Source organism: Schistocerca piceifrons, chromosome 7 (assembly GCF_021461385.2).
Source record: "Schistocerca piceifrons isolate TAMUIC-IGC-003096 chromosome 7, iqSchPice1.1, whole genome shotgun sequence".
Classification (NCBI taxonomy): domain Eukaryota; kingdom Metazoa; phylum Arthropoda; class Insecta; order Orthoptera; family Acrididae; genus Schistocerca; species Schistocerca piceifrons.
Genome location: NC_060144.1, coordinates 559,414,753 through 559,428,293, shown reverse-complemented (window position 1 = coordinate 559,428,293; position 13,541 = coordinate 559,414,753).

Sequence of the window (13,541 nt, the reverse complement as noted above, 5' to 3'; positions counted from 1 at the left end):
ATAATCTTTACAAAACAAACCAATTATACATCGACATAAATGCATATATATACAAATAGTAAAACAATTACAATATACAAAGACACAGAAACGTCATATCTTCAGGTAACAAAATAAGGAAAAAAATTTATAGTACTATAGATGTAAATAGGATGGCTCTGAGCACTATGGGACTCAACAGCTTAGGTCATAAGTCCCCTAGAACTTAGAACTACTTAAACCTAACTAACCTAAGGACGTCACACACACCCATGCCCGAGGCAGGATTCGAACCTGCGACCGTAGCAGTCCCGCGGTTCCGGACTGCAGCGCCAGAACCGCTAGACCACCGCGCCCGGCTATAGATGTAAATAGGAGGATATGCATTTCCGGCGTTACAACCTCTAATGATTATGACGAGCAATCGACTCAAAATTGGAACGATCGATGGATAATTGTAAATAGAGCACTTTTTTCACCAGGTACCGGGTCCGAAAACGCATACTTTTCTAGAAATCGAGGTAAGAAACTTTTACAACGGCCGCTTCTGTACCCACATGGTAAACGCTTTTCGCTGACAGCACCGATAGCGCAATGGCCAAGGTAGCGCCGGCACGGTAGCTCAGCGTGTTCGGTCAGAGGGGTTAGCTACCCTCCATAACAACAACAAAAAAAAAAAAAAAAACTGAGTGAATGAATTAACATAGAATCTAAACGGGTGCCATCGGAAGTCCGCACCAAACAAATTCTACGAACAATGTGGAACAAAATGAGATAAAAAAAGGTAACTGCCTGGGAATCGGAGAACCCGGGTTCGAATCTTGAAGAAACCTATCGGATGTCCTTCTTTTCGTTTATCTTTTTCCATATCTGAACTGATAGGGTTAATAAGGTAAGTAAATCAATAAGGAATGATAATAATAATTAACCCTCCTATCTCTATCAATTGAGATATGGAAAAATACAAACGAAAAGAATAAGCCCAGGTTTATTCGAGATTCGAACCCGGGTTTTCCGATTCCCAACCAGTTACCTTGCCTGTTGCACTAACGGCGCTGTCGACGAATAGCGTTTACCATGTGGGTACAGAAGCGGCAGTTGTAAAAGTTTGTTTCCTCAATTTCTGGAAAAGTTTGCGTTTGCGGACATCATACCTGACGATGAAAAATGCTCTATTTACAATTATCTATCGATCCCGCCAAAGTTTGAGTCGATTGCTCGTCATAACCTTTAGGGGTTGTTTTGCTCAAAATTGCGGGTGTGTTGACCCAAAATATATTAGAGTCCTTCGTTTTAGGTTGTACACAAGCGACCTGCCAAATTTGAGCCTTATCTGTTGGCCGTGTCTGAGGCCTTCCCCTTGTTAGAGGAAGCTTTGGGCAATGTTAACTGCAATACCCATTTGAAATTCTGAAGGTAGCGGGGGTAAAATACAGGGAGTGAAAGACTGTTTACAAGTTCTACAGATACCATACGGAAGTAATAAGAGTCGAGGGGCGTGAAAGGGAAGCAGTGGTTGGTGAAGGGAGTGAAACGGTGTCGTAGCCTATACGTGGTGTTATTCAACCTGTGCATTGAACAAGCAGTAAAAGAAACTAAAAAAAATTTGGAGAAGTATTTAAGGTTCAGGGAGAGAAAATAAACATTTTGAGCTTTTCTGATGACAATGTAATTCTGCAGAGAGAGCATAGAACTTGGAAGAGCAACTGAACGAATGGACTTTTATCGAAGGAATGATATAACGTGAACATCAACAAAAGCAGAACAAGTATAAGAAATGTAGTAGAATCAAATCAGGCGATTTTGAGGGAATTAAATTAGGAAATAGAATACTAAAAGTAATAAATGAGTTTTGATATTTGGGCAGTAAAATAACAAATGATGGCTGAAGTAGAGACAAAATGTAGACTGGCGGTGGAAATAACAGCGTTTCTGAAGAAGAAAAACATGTTTACATCGAATATAATTTTAAATTTTGGGAAATCTCTTCTGAAGCCATTTGTCTGACTGTAGCCCTGTGTGGAAGTGGAACGTGGACGATAAGCAGTTGAGACAAGAAAAGAACGGAAGTTTTTGAAACGTGATGTTACAGAAGAACGCTGAAGACTGGATGAGTAGATCGCGTTAACTAACGAGTAAGTACTAAATGTGATTGGGGAGAAAAGAAATTTGTAATATAATTTGACTAAAAGAAGGGATCGGTTGACAGATCACATACTGAGACATGATCAAGAAACTGGGCGAGTTTAAAGCTGCCGCAATAACCACAGTCGTGGGTGCCCCAAGCCTGTGGTGTCCCGCCATGATCCCTGTCAAAATTTGTCCTCACTTAACAAACTGTTCGGTTTCCTGCTAAAAGAAGAAATTCTGAAAATTTAGAATGTTAATGGGCGGCATTCACAGTAAACTGGCTGCCAAGAGCACCTTCGTTGTTGACACTTACTTACTTACTTACTCCTCGGGCTGAAGGACCTTGGCCTGTATCACAATATCCTGCCATTCTATCCGGTCCATGGCTTCCCGTCTTCATCCTCTGACAGCCAGCTTTTTCCTGTCTTCTTTAATTCCGTCCACCCATCTCTTTCTTGCACATCCCTTCCGTCGTCCGCCTCCAGCCTTGCCATCAGAAATCCTCTTGCATATTCTGTCTTCGCCGGCCGGTGTGGCCGTGCGGTTCTAGGCGCTTCAGTCTGGAACCGCGTGACCGCTACGGTCGCAGGTTCGAATCCTGCCTCGGGCATGGATGTGTGTGATGTCCTTAGGTTAGTTAGGTTTAAGTAGTTCTAAGTTCTAGGGGACTGATGACCACAGATGTTAAGTCCCATAGTGCTCAGAGCCATTTGAACCATTTTTCTGTCTTCCTCCATCCTGAGCATGTGTCCTGTCCGCCACAGTCTTCTTATTTTAAGGGTGGTGACAATGTCAGGTTCTTTAAAAAGTTGTTCTAGTTCTGCATTCGTACGGTTGTGCCATCCTTCTTGATCGTCGCATATTGGGCCATATATCTTAGGTACAACTTTTATCCCCCAAATGCTAAGGATCCTTTCCTCATTTGCAGTTATGGTCCGGGTCTCGGCACCATACCTAACAACCGGTCTTATAACTGAAACTTCCTGGCAGATTAAAACTGTGTGCCCGACCGAGGCTCGAACTCGGGACCTTTGCGTTTCGCGGGCAAGTGCTCTACCACCTGAGCTACCGAAGCACGACTCACGTCCGGTGCTCACAGCTTTACTTCTGCCAGTATCTCGTCTCCTACCTTCCAAACTTTACAGAAGCTCTCCTGCGAAACTTGCAGAACTAGCACTCCTGAAAGAAAAGATATTGCGGAGACATAGCTTAGCCACAGCCTGGGGGATGTTTCCAGAATGAAATTTTCACTCTGCAGCGGAGTGTGCGCTGATATGAAACTTCCTGGCAGATTAAAACTGTGTGCCCGACCGAGACTCGAACTCGGGACCTTTGCCTTTCGCGGGCAAGTGCTCTACCATCTGAGAGCAGTTGCCCACGTAAGGCAAAGGTCCCGAGTTCGAGTCTCGGTCTGGCACACAGTTTTAATCTGCCAGGAAGTTTCAACCTCGTACCTGTCAATTAGGCTCATGAACAATGTGTCCTGCTCGTTCTTAGGTCTGCCTCTATATATATCCATTTCTCTCCCAGTCGACCGTCGGCTTGTGCAGAAGAACCAAAAACGTTTGAAGTCGCCGACCGGATCGGTGGTGCTATCGGAGCCTATGATTTGTTTCATTCAAGTGTCGAGTGGGCCATAAGTATTCGTCGAGAGACATCCTAAAAGAGAGGTTGCGGGAACAAGTGTTCATTAAGTAAATTTTTCAACTGAACTGAGAGCGTTCCTGTGAATGCACAGACTGATGTGAGGGAACGTAGAGTTATTAGAGCTCCGTCAGTTGGAAATGGAAATGCCGTGTGGCTAGGGCTTCCCAGCGGGTAGACCGTTCGCCTGGTGCAAGTCTTTTGAGTTGCCGCCACGTCGGCGACTTGCGTCTCGGTGGGGATGAAATGATGATGAGAAGGACAACAGAACACCCAGTCCCTGAGCGGAGAAAATCTCCGACTCAGCCGGAAATCGAACCCAGGCCGTTAGTATGACAGTCCGTCGCGCTGATCACTCAGCTACCAGGGACGGACTTCCTCAGTTGATACTGCTGAAGAGTAGTATGTTACGTGCAAGCAAGAACTAGTAGCTGATGAAACTGTTCCACCAGCGGAAATAGTTTGCATAGTGTTACTACGAAAGGAACAGGTGCAGGTCAACATCGCCAAGAAGAAAAAAAATCACATAAGAGTGGTAACGACTTTCAAGCTGTCGATGATCTTAGCTATCGGAACCTTGCCAGATATTATAAACGATAATTTTAAGGTAAGAGCAATGAAGACATGTTCCCAACACATTAGTGAAAAAAATGTAAAATTTCATGTGGATCGCGAGACAATAAGGTGTTTCATTGTTTTTAACAGCTTTCGCATCTTTCGAATGACGAATAAGTTAAGCGAAAGTGGTTTGTGTATTCTCGACGAAAAGATGCTCTGTGTTGCTTTTATTGCAAGTTATTCAATTCGAGTGCTGGCTCTTTCTAAAGAAATGGCTTAAGAGACTAGCAAAGCTTGTCAAAAATTTTCTGTAACCTTGAATTGTGCTGCAACCATATTACTGAAATGAGCAAGTGGATAGAGCTTTCGCAGAGAATTAAAAATTCAAAGTTAATATTTCTGGCAACTCAACATCAGATTGATCCGGAATAAAAGAGGTGGGAATCGGTTTCATTTACGTTATTTTCTATCGTATATTTCCTTGCGGAAAGAACTCTTCCGCTAAGAGCCGACCTGTATTGTTGGGAAAGCTAGGTAATGAAAACTTTTTGGGCAAGTAGAATTATTGGCCAAGTTCGATCCTGTGTTAAATGATTACATCATTTGTGTGGCTAAACCTGGAAGAACGCTTACGTAATTAAGTAAGGACATACAAAATGAAATGATTACCATAATTTCTGATGAGATTTTATCTATCATGAAGAATAACATACTTAAAAATAAATATTATTCAGCAATACTGGCCAGAATTAAGTCACAAGGGGCAATTAAGCGTGGTTTTAAGAGTGCCAGATGTATTTTCCAAAACGGTTGCAACTGAAGACTAGCTTTAAAAAACAGTGTGACACTACTGAAAAAGGTCTCACAGAACTGTTACTTCAGACACTACCTAACTTGGCATATCGCTAGCAGATTGTCGGTGACAATCTTAACGACAACGGAAGCAACATGAAGGGCAAGAAGTGTTGTACTGTACGTATCATCGAAGAAACTCCAAGAGCTCATTGTATCCCTAGCTGTGCTCATGGCTTGAACTTGATTGTTAGTGATGCAGTTTAATTGTCTATAATTGAGCTATTTTTTGGTGTAGTTCAAGGATTGTTCATATTATTTTCTGCCTCTGTGGAGCGTTGGCAAGCACCCAAGAGCCACGTAAACCTGACTCAGAAGCCGCTGTGTGATACAATATGGGAGGCTAGGATTGAAAGTGTTCGGGTTGTGAGATTTGAGATGCAAACATAAGATTTGCAATATCAGAGTTAAAGAACACTTGCAAAAATGATGCAATGTATTTCAGTGAAGCATTAGTCTTTTTAAAGAAATCACAAAATTGCCCGCCCCTGGTAGCTGAGTGATGCCGGCACGGTAGCTCAGCGTGTTCGGTCAGAGGGCTGCTCGCCCTCTGCAATAAAAATGAATAAAAAACAAAAAACCTGAGTAAAAGAATCAACGATCAACTGGAACGGATGCCTTGTGACGTCCGTCCACACCAAACGCAACGAACAATACCGAACAAAATGAAATAAAAATTTAAAAACGTGGTCAGTGCGACGGAATGTGATGCCTAACGGCCCGGGTTCGATTCCCGGCTGGATCGGAGATTTTTCTACGCTTAGGTACTGGGTGTTGTGTTGTCCTTATCAGCATCATCATTTCATCCCCATCGACACGCAAGTCGCCGACGTGACGTCAACTTGAAAGACTTGCACCAGGCGAACGGTCTGTCCGGCGGGAGGCCCTAGCCACACGGCATTTCCATTTTCCAGTCACAAAATTTAAGTTTTCTTTGTGTTCTGTGATATGGAATAGCATCCTTTGCCATGTCAACAGAGTCAATAAAGCATTTCAGCAATAAGATTACCAATTAGACACTACAGTAAAGTTAATGAAATCAGCACTTAGTGATGTAGAAGAACATAGAGCCAACAGTTTGAAAAGGCTAAAAAAGATGCAGGGGAATTGGTTGTAGCTTTAGAAAATTTTAGTTAACAGAATCCAGATCTCCAATTGTTAATAGGCAGTTCTGTTACGAAAGAAAGGATAAACGCATTTCAGGGAAAGAGAAACGCTGAAGGGCAAACTTATGTGTTGTGGTAGACACCGCTATTATGCCTCTGAAGGAAAGGTTTCATCAGCTCAGTAGCTGCTTCGACGTGTTCAGTGTTATTTGTGACATTAAGAACTTGGAAACAAAGAAATAAGATCCCAACAGGATGCAAAAATCTTGCAGACGCTTTGAGTGACCCTCCATTTTTCAGTTGGTGTTCATTAATTCTCAGGATCTTCTAAGTGAATGAGGACCGTTGTCCCCTGTGTTTCTCTTCCATGCTCAAAACGCAAGAAAAGTGGAGATTTAAGTGACTAATTTTTAAAATAGTGTTTGTACAATTTAGTAGACTTTTCCCCGTTTTATTTATCGTTAGAACCTATTAAATATTTGCCTAATTTTGCATAGGTGTATGTAAAAGTTGTTACTACTTGGTAAGGCAAGCTTCGCTCGAAATCATTGTGAACTTTTACTAACGCTTGGTCAATAGTAATAAAGGATCACGAAGAGAAAATTTAAGAATGCATATAAATCGAGTTTATTTTTGTGATAGCTCTCACTTGTTGCTGGTCCTAGTTGTGAAAACAGAGAAACGTATCACATAATCAGGAAACCCAGCGCTGAAACAGCCACTTTTTGCTTCTTAAAAAATAAAAATTACAATAAAATGCTCAGACGTTACAGCCGTTGCAATATCTGTAGTAATAAGTAGTTCCCTCAATTTATATAAAATATTGTGAGTAAATTTTTTAATGCATTACAAAATTAGCGACTTAAAGAAAAACGTTATATCAGACGTTATGACCTCATACGTACTTTTCGAGAATTATTTGCCAAGCGACTTTTCAACAATGAAGTTCTACTTCGTAACATGATGTGATACAGAGGCGACTTTTTCAATTGTGGTAACTATTGTGACAGGTGTAAGGGATGCCTTTCTGACAGATTTGGAAACATATTTAACAATTTACTATGAGAGGCACAAGTAAAACCAATTCAGAACTGCTACAGTGTTACTACATTGTTAAGAGCCCGCCTCCTTAGCTGAGTGCACAGTAGAGTTGGGCAACACGATTCTTTTTCCCGATTCGATTCCTACGATTCAATCTCACATAGCGAATCGATTCCTACGATTCGTTCACGATTCTTTCACGATTCATTCTAGTCTGCAATGGCACGATTCTTACGGAATGCAAAAAGTTCTACATCTTACTCACAGATGGCAGGACATGTCTGAAATTGTCAATGGGGTTAGAATCGAACTGTGTCATGACGAGATATGCCAGAAATAGTTTATTTATAAGTAAACATGCATATGATGTTACAAGTGTGATTCTCGATTTATACGTGTAATGCCTTAATTGATGAAAGGACACCATGTCTAACCTAAAACATATCTAGGATGATTGTTACTATTGGATGTACGGTAAGTCCAACGTGTTCGTATTCGGATAATGTTATACCGCCATCTCACAAAATTTTGATACACCTCTACTGTAACATCCAATAGTAACAAAGATTTACGAAATTGCGATATAAAATACTTATTGTGTAAAATCGAGTTTTTCAGGAAACACGCCAATATAGATAAACTTAAAAATCAAAATCCGTATCTAAATATAAAATTTCATCCAAACTGTTAAGCCGTTCCCAAGAAACACGAAATTCGCGTTTCTGTTTAAAAAACTCTTTTGTGTAAAATCGCATGCTGTAAGGAAAGACACCTATGTACAGATAAACATGAAAACCAAAACCTTAACTACATTCAATACGTACTAACAAAGTTTTACTAGATGGCGTTATAAAAAAAATGTGAAATAGCGTTTTTATAATATAAAATTGCGTTTTTACAAATGGAACTATGTAGGATATATATATTGTAAAATTGACTTTTTACGAAAGAATGGAACTATGTAGGTGAACTCAAAAAGCAAAAACCAGTCTAAATACAAAATTTCATCCAAATCGTTAGGGCCGTTTTCGAGATACGCGAAATATAATACATAATCCAAGTGCTATTGCTCGTGAGGAAAGAAGGTGTGTGTGTTTTGCATTGCATCTGCAACAATTAGAGGTACGTATTTACTCATCATACTTGGATTTCTTGATTTTAATCGTGTGTATTGGGAGCTGTGTACTCGCTGTATATCGTTTCTGTCATCACTAGTTCGTGTACTACTCGCGCAAACTAAGCTGACGTCGGCGCGGTGGCTGATGGTAGCGACAGTAAATGGGAAATGCCTTTACGCTCGTTCCAGTCAGCCACCGCCAAATGTCAGCTTGGTTTGTTCGTTCTGAACTTCCTCTGTTCACACGTATCCTCCACTTGACTGCCATCTGGCGGTCGTAATCATTCGGCACGACTCGGCATGATTCGGAAGTTCCCTTCGAAGCATAGTGTACCAAGAATCGATGAATCGTTGGAACTTGGAATCGTCACGAGTCGGAAACACGTAATCGTTCTCACGATTCTTTTGAACGAGGATTCGTCCGTATGACGATTCGATTCTTACGATTCTTTATTTAGAGTCGTTCAAATGAACGACTCATTCACGAATCGCCACAACTCTAGTGCACAGTCCCGCTTGAGGCACGACAGCAACCGGACCTGCCGGTCTTCCGTAAGTCTTAGTGTCACAGGCCGTGTTTACATAGTTTTCCTTATGACTGTGACTGTTACTTAACCACTGTTAATTCACAATAGTTTTAACACAAACTTGGTTTAATTTAGGGTGACCATACGTCCCGGTTAATCGGGATTATCCCGTTTTTTGAAACTCAAAAATTTGTCCAGACTTTTTTTTTTAAAACAAGAAGATTGTCCCGATTTTCAAGGATTATTTTCAGACATTTATAAAGTGGTTAAAATATTTTCTGAGTGTCGATTTTATAAACTATCTATTGAAACTGACATTCCGTACGTTGGTACCCCCTGATAATGTACAGCTTAAGCACTATAATTGTTGCGTACTCTGTTTTCTTTGCTTTTGCTTGCCATTGTTGTCAGCACTCAGTATCAGTTTCGTGAAGTGCTAGCACGTCGTGGCGATGCCGAAACGAAAATCAAAGTTTTCGGAAGAGCTTCAGAGGAAATTTCCTTGCTTCACTGCTACAGACAATGACTCTTCAGCAAAATGTAACGTATGTAACTGTGCTGTATCCGTGTCTCATGATGGTGCTGCAGATCTCAAGCATCATATGGAATCAGAGAAACACAGGGAGAATCTTCGATCGGCAGGTTCCTCGCAAAAAATGACGAGATATTTTGTAGCTTCAAATACACAGGAACAGAAAAACGTAGCTGCCGCAGAAGGAACCCTGTCATTCCATGTTGTTAAACACCACCAATGCTATCGTTCTAATGACTGCAGTGTTCAACTAAACAAAAAAATTTTCCTGATTCTAAGGTTGCAGAAAATGTTTCGTGTGGAAGAACAAAGTGTGAAGCAATTATCAACAATGTTATAGCTCCGCATTCCCATAAACAGGTAATAGCTGCTGTAAACAGTGCAAAATACTTTTCAATATCTACTGCTGCTAGCAACCATGGGCATCAGAAAATTTTTCCTGTGATAGTTCAGTATTTTTCTGTAAGTGAGGGTGGACTGCAGACGAAACTGCTTGATCTTGATGAATTGCAGAACGAAAAGTCCGAAACAATTTCCAATTATCTTTCTCATGTTATACAGTCTCTCAAAGTGTGTTGCATTTGGTGCAGACAATAGTAACTGTAATATTCGGGAGTTAATGAAGAAAGAGGGTAATAATGATTTCACACATCTGAAAGAAAAATTAAAAAACTCTAGCATTGTTGGCATATGTTGTCCAGCACATGTTGTTCATAACACACTTCAAATTGCTTGTGATGTTTTACCTGTTGACATTGACTGCATTGTCATGAAGTTGTATAACCATTTTCATATTTTTTTCTATTCGTGTTGCAGAACTCACTGAATTCTGTGAATTTGTTGGTGTCAGTTACAAAAATTTATTTTCCCTTTTCAAAACAAGGTGGCTTTCATTGTTGCCAGCCATAGAAAGGATCTTGAAAATGTATGAACCTTTGGAATGCTACTTTTTGTCACAGTCTAGCTCAAAGTGCCCTGCAATCTTAAAGAGTTTTTTCAGTGATCCTATAAATGAATGTTATTTACTTTTTGTATATTTACAAATGAGTGTTTTCCAACAATCCATTCTGAGCATTGGGAAACAGAATAATTCCATATGTGAATTATTAGCAGTGTTAAATAAAGCTTTGACAAGTCTAAATTCAAGGAAACATGAACATTTTGTACCACTAAGTGTAAAAACACTGCTGAATGATTGTGATGACCAGTCTGTTAAGAAATTTGACATAGCAGTATCAACGTTTTATGATGCTTCAGTAGACTATTTATCCTCATGGTTACAGGGAATAGCTGAGTTTTCTGTATTCTCATGGATGATGCTCACAGAACCACCAGAATTGTCAGTAGTTGAAAATACTTTAACGTGGCTAAATGAAAAGGGCACTCTAATAAATGACAGCCTCTTATTTGATGAAATAGTTCATATACAGTCATTTGTAAAACAACAAATGGAAACAGACAGTGAGCAATGGAATCAGTTGATGGCACATGAAAAATGGTGTAGGAATTTCAGATCTTGCCAGTGTAATGAACAGTTCAGAGAATCGCTTAATATAGCGCAGTACTTGTTTTCACTCCCTGCCCACAATGCAAATGTTGAAAGCGTTTTCAGCTTACTATCGTCACAGTGGACAGATGAGAGGAATAGATTTACGGTGAGGAGCGTTAAGTGTATTTTACTGACGTGTTTAAACTTCAGTAAATACCGTTGCACTGAATTCTATTCATACCTATTAGGCAAACCTGAGTTGATGAATGAAATTTCATCTTCGAAGAAATATGATTGCAGTGTGGAATCCACAAAACCATAAATTCCTTGTGTTCATGAAGAACTTTTTTTGTAGTGATTGTTACTGTATGTCTTTCTACATTCTGTGCTATAAATGTTACATTTCTTAATAAGTAAATTTCTGAAAACTTGAAATTTACTTCTTTCCAGTCTTTCCATTCTTTGTTTGGTTTTGTACACACACACACACACACACACACACACACACACACACACACACACACACACACACACACAAATATCAGTGAAGGCTATATTTGCACAGGAAGAAGAAATGTTAGCATTAAAAGTGATATTTAACGAGAAATAAAAATCGTCCCACTTTTTGGCCAAGAAAATGTATGAAAGTCCCACTTTTGTCCGAAGAAAATATGGTCACCTTAGTCTAACTGCTAGCGGTCTCGACTGCTTTTGTACACAGATATGGCTAGAACGGTTCCCAGCGAAAGTACCTAGTGTTTTGAGCTCGAAAAGGCATCTAGAAATGTGCAACCCAGTTCCCCGTAAATTTATGAACGCATTGATGATATCATTGCATCACGTCGGACCAGATCCACACGGCGTACTGTGACATGGCCAGTACTGTTTTTGGGTAAAGTGTCTTAACCCGTAAAGTCGTGCTGAAAACGAGAGGAAAAGCAGAATTCCGGAATCAGGGTCAATCAGTGAGTGCAGTGGAAATGCCGATATAGAATTTAAACGGGTTCGATTTTTCAGTTGGCCATCGGAAGTTGACAAAAAAATGGTTCAAATGGCTCTGAGCACTATGCGACTTAACTTCTGAGGTCATCAGTCGCCTAGAACTTAGAACTAATTAAACCTAACTAACCTGATGGACATCACACACATCCATGCCCAAGGCAGGATTCGAACCTGCGACCGTAGAGGTCGCTCGGCTCCAGACTGTAGCGCCTAGAACCGCACGGCCACTTCGGCCGGCGGAAGTTGACAGTTACTTTCTAAAAGACGTCCTTGTAATATACGGTGACATCAAACAAATCAGAAACGAGAAATGGTAAAGCCAACACAGTTGCAATACTATAGCAGGGTTCGTTCATTTGACATTAACATTCCCTCGTATACTGTGATTTGTGGGTATCAGATGCACGTAATTTACAACGGACATGTAGGAACTTGCTATATTTGTAATGAGAGTGATCACCTACGTGGTGGCTGCCCCAGACGAGTTTTTGTGCTTAAAAATACAGGATGTACATAAAGTCCGGAACACTTTAAATTATTTTTTACACAAGAACCAAACATTGTATAGATATCATACATATGTCATTTTGAAGACGAACCCTGAAAGTTTTTTTTTTTTTTTTCTTTTTGTATACCGGCACAGCGTAGTTTGGTAATTTGCCGATAGGCAGCGCTAGTTGCAAACATGGCGAGTTCAGGTGCTGAGCGAACTCTCTGTGTGTTGGAGTTAGACTAAAACAAGTGTGCTACAACTGTTCAACGGATGTTTAGAACCAAGTACGGTAAGAAGCCACCAAGAAGGAAGGTCATTTACCACTGGCACAACAAATTTGTTACGACGGGTTGCTTGTGCCCGGCGAAGAGAAGCGGACGTCCCAGTGTGAGTGAGGTGATGTGGAGCGCATCCCGTGAACTCGAAATGGTTCCAAGGACAGTGTGGAAAGTCCTGCGACAGAAGCTGTCTATGAAACCATTTAAATTTGAGCTAGTGCAGAAGCTCAATGACGACGACAACGACAAGCGTTTTGAGTTTTACTCGCAGTTGCAACAGTTGAATGAGGATGGGGATGGCATTGTTGATCGCTTAATTTTTAGCGACGAAGCCACTTTTCATACTAATTGGAAAGTGAACAGGCATAATTGACGAATATGGGGTACAAAGCATCCACACGAATGCACTGAATTTGAGCGTGATTCCCCAAAGTTTTTTTTTTTTTTTTTTTTTTTTTTTTTTGCCTTGTCACATCGAAAACTGTACGGGCCATTCATCTTCATCGAGAGCAGTGTCATTGAATATTCCTACTTGGACACGTTGCAGCAATGGCTGACGCCTCAAATGCAATCGGACTCTCCGTTCATCTTTCAGCAGGATGGGGCTCCACCCCATTTTCATTGTGAAGTCCGTGGGGTACCTGAATACTGAGCTGGATCGGCCGTGCTGCTGAAGGGGACAGCTGCTTCAGGAAATGGCCTCCCCGATCACCAGATCTCACTCCATGGGAACACATTAAAGATCTGGTGTATGTACCGCCTCTACCACGTGATGTAGCAGAGCTCCGGGAGA